Here is a 4,611-nt window from a genome sequence, read left to right on the forward strand (position 1 = left end):
AATTAAAGATTATTTCACATTCCTAATGAAAAGACAATATTGCAAATGATGTGACTTATCTACAAATTAATCTATGAGCTTAACATAACTCTGATCAAAATCACAATATATGTACTTTCTTTTATGTAATTTAACAAAATTAGAAAATTCATGTAAAATATCAAATATGTGAGAAAAGAAAAAATTCAAAGTCAGTATTGTTAAAAGGTACAGGATGGGCTGGTGAGATAGGTCAGCAGGTAAAAGCACTGGTCACCAAGCCTAACAACCTCAGTTTGATCCCAGGATCCATACGGTGAAAGGAAAAAACCAACTCCTACAAGTTGTACACACACACACACACACACACACACACACACACGCACACGCACATAAATCTTTTTTTAGAAAAGTTACAGACCTACATGATGTATGAACACTAAAATCTATAACAAAAACTCTCAACAGAGCTGGGCATGGTGGCACACACATTTAATCCCAGTACTCAGGAGGCAGAGGCAGCAGACCTTTGAGATCTAGGCTGGCCTGGTGTACTTAGTGAGTTCCAGGCCAGCTGGAGCTACAGGGAGTCCCTGTCTCCAAAACAACAAAAACCTCTCAACAAAACATCAGCAAATTGAATTCAGTAGAATAGTAAAAGATTTACATGCCATGACTCTTACAGATTGAATTTAAAGTGTCCTCCATATGTTTTTGGCTTTTCTAAGACAGGGGCTCACATAGCCCAAGCTAAGCTGACCTCAAACTCGTAGTTGTAGCCAAGGATGACTTTGAACTCCTGATCTGCCTGCCTTTGCCTTTAGGTGCTGGGATGATAGGTATGTGGCCTGTTCCCCAGATGGTGGCACCATTTTGAGTACCTGTGGGTCCTTTAGGTCGTGGGACCTGGCCTGGGTTCCTAGGGACTTTTTAATGTTTTAAAACTTCATATTTTCTTTTTGTGCCAATTTTCCACAACCAGGCTATGAGGGCTCCATCCACTAAGCACTAGATGTGTCAGTGTGATAAGGCTGGTTCTCATCACAAGTGCCTAGGGGTGGGCCTTTGAAGGTCAGAGGTGGGTGGATATCTCAAGTTCCTCATTGTGTGAACTGCCCTCTACCACCCCCTCCCACCACCACACAATACAACAACCAAGAAGCAGTTAGCACGGGAAAGCCATACAAAAGTTGTCAACATGGGCTGGTATGGCCAGCCTTTAATCCCCACACTGAGGAGGCAGAAACAAGTGGATCTCTGTGAGATCGAGGACAGCCTGGTTTACATAGTGAGTTCCAGGCCAGTGGGGTGTACGGAGAGACCAAAAAACAAATAAATGAATAAATCCCACCCAAGTCACCAGGGGTAGGGGCTGGGGAGATATCTTAGTGGATAAAGTGCTTGCCACACAAGCATGAGGACCTGAGTTTGATCCTCCTCACCATGTGAACAGCAAAGTATAGTAGTGCCAGGTGTGGTGATGCATCTTGAAATCCTAGCACTGGGGAGGCAGAGACAGGTGGATCCCTGGGATTCGAGAGCCAGCCAGCAAGCTCCTGGTCCTACTGAAAGACACTTGTCTCAAAAACAAGATGTATGGCCCCTAATGAATAACACCTAAAGTTCACCGCCAGCCTCCACACACATGTGCATGTACATTCTCACACACACACCCCAATAAATAAATATTTTACAAAATTTAAAAACAGTTTAAGCCAGGCATGATGGCGCACACGTTTAATCCCAGCACTTGGGAGGCAGAGGCAGCCTAGTCTACATAGTGAGTTCCAGGACAGCTGGGGCTACAAGGAGACCCTGTCTCAAAAAAAGACAGGAAAAAAAAAACAGTTTAAAAATTAAAAGCACTCGGGAGAGAAGAACACTCCAATCTTGTGTTAAATACTGGCAGATAATGGCAGACGGTAAGCTTGCCACAGAGGGTCTGGGAAGACTGCTGTCCTGGTGTTAGATGGGGTCTCACTGTATAGCTCTGGATGACCTGGAACTTGCTACGTAGACCAGGCTGGCTTTGAACCCAGAGATCTGCCTGCCTCTGCCTCCTGGGTGCTGGGATGACAGGCGAGACCCACCGCACTTTGGGCATGGCTCTGGTTAGTTTTTTTTTTTTTTTTTTTTTGGTCTTTTTGTGACAGGGTCTCCCTGTAGCCCCAGCTGTCCTGGAACTCACCATGTAGACCAGGCTGGAGAACTCACAGAGATCCACCTGCCTCTGCCTCCCAAGTGCTGGGATTAAAGGCGTGCGCCACCACGCCCAGCTGGACACAGTTTTTTCTGTCAATTTACTACAACCTAGAGTCACCAGGGAAGAGGGAACCTCAATTGGAGAATTTCCCCTGTAGCCATGTCTGAGAAAGACTGTGTTGATTGATGATTGATATGGGCGGGCCCAGTCCACTGTGGACAGCACTATCCCTAGGCCAGTGGGCCTGGGCTATATAAGAAAGCTAGCTAAGCATGGGACAGGAGTGAACCAGTGAGCACCAATCCTCCATGATTTTTGCTTCAGGCTCTGCCTTGAGTTCCTGTCCTGTCTTCCCTCAAGGATGAACTTCTACCTGTGCAATGTAAGCACAGGAAATATAAGCTGAAATGAATCCTTTCCTCCCCAAGTTGCTTTGGTTCTATCACAGCATCAGAAAAGAAACGGGAATCACTTTCGCCACTTCTGTTTGGCACAGTGTTGGAGTTCTAGCCAGAGTAACTAGACCAAAGGGAATTTAAAACGTCAAGCTTGGGGCTGGTGAGATGGCTCAGTGGCAGAAGCCCTGGCCAGGCAAGCTGAGCTTCAGTGCGACCCCATGTAAACCGACACCACAAAGTTGTCCTCTGACCCCCACCCACGTGGCATGGGCATGCACACCCCCTCTACTTCAAACACACACACACGCACATAATAAATAAAACTAAACCAAGAAGTGTGAAGTTTGGTAAGAAAAGGAATTAAGACACCTTGCATATACAAGTCCTGGCTTCAATCCCCAACATACTAAAAAAAAAAGTCTAAACAATTTTGAAAAGGAGGAACAAAGTTGAGGACTTGTTATAAAACTATGGTGAACGGACCTGGAGAGATGGCCCAGTGGTTAAGAGCACTGGCTGCTCTTGTAGAGAACCTAGGTTCAAATCCTAGCACCCACATGGTGGCTAACAACTGTCCATAACTCCAGTTCCAGGGGATCTGACACCCTCTTCTCACCTCCTTGAGCATTGAGTGACATGGGTCCACGCACATACATGCCAGCAATACACTCATACACATAAAATAAAAATAAGAAATATTTGGGGCTGGAGAGATGGCTCAGCAGTTAAGAACTGTTCTTGCAGAAGACCCAAGTTCGAATCCTAGCACCCACATGGCAGCTAATGGCTGTCTGTAACTCCAGTTCCAGAGGATCCAACACCCTCTTCTGTCCTCTGCAGGCATTTCACAACACGGGTGCACTTACATACATGCAGGGAATACACACATACATATAAAATAAAAATAAATAAAATATTAAAAAAAAAACAAATTAGGCATGGTCCAGTGCCGGGGTCATGGGGGGCAGAGAAGGGTGGCTCTCAGGGGCTCGCTGACTAGTCAGCCTAGCTGAAAGGGAAAGGTTTAGTAGAGACTCTGTCTCAAAATAATAAGGTCGAAAAACAATAGAGAAAGACATATTGACATCAAACTCTGGTCTCCACATGTGCCCACTGGAGTGGGCATATTCACGGAAACATACACAGGAGCATATCCACACATACACACAGAAAACAAATATAAATTCAGATGTACATGACTGCTCAGATCAGTCATCCTCCCAGCAGATGACACAGACAAAGTTGAACGCTTACATCATATTTTTTAAAACTAACTGAAAATGAATCAAAGACCTAAACCTAAAAAATAAAACTGTAACGTTTTTAGAAGAAAACATGGGAGGAAAGCTATGGAAAACTGTGTGGTAGTAACCCATGTGGTGGCAGATTACCCAATTACCAGATGATTAACACCTAGGGGGTTGGAAAGATGGCATAGTGGTTAAGAGTACTTACTGCTCTTACAGAGGACCCAGATTTGTTTCCCAGCATCCACATGGCCAAAAATTAGATGCAACTCCAGTTCCAGGAGGACACCCTTTTATGGCCTCTGCAGGCACTGCATACATGTGGTGCACACACAGGCAAGTAGGCACACATACGTTAATATATAATCTTTTCAAAAGACTTTAAGAAATAAACACTAGGGCTGGAGAGATGGCTTGGCAGTTAAGAGCACTGGCTGCTCTTGCAGAGGACCTGGGTTAGAATCCCAGCACCCAAATGGCAGCTAACAACTGTCTGTAACTCCAGTTTCAGAGGATCCAAAACCCTCTTCTGGCCTCCACAGGCATTGCATGACATGGGTGCACTTACACACATGCAGGCAATATAGTCATACACTTCAAATAAATATAAATTTATGCATATGGATTGCCAGCATGCAGTGCCCATGGAGGCCAGAAAATGGTGTTGGATCACTTGGAACTGGAGTCATGGGCAATTTTTAGCCGCCATGTGGGTGCTGGGAACTGAACCCAGGTCCTCTGCAAGAGCAGCCAGTGCTCTTAACTGCTGAGCATCTCTCCAGCC

This window comes from Nannospalax galili, unplaced genomic scaffold (assembly GCF_000622305.1).
Source record: "Nannospalax galili isolate Female #2095 unplaced genomic scaffold, S.galili_v1.0 scaffold721, whole genome shotgun sequence".
In the NCBI taxonomy this organism is placed as follows: Eukaryota; Metazoa; Chordata; class Mammalia; order Rodentia; family Spalacidae; genus Nannospalax; species Nannospalax galili.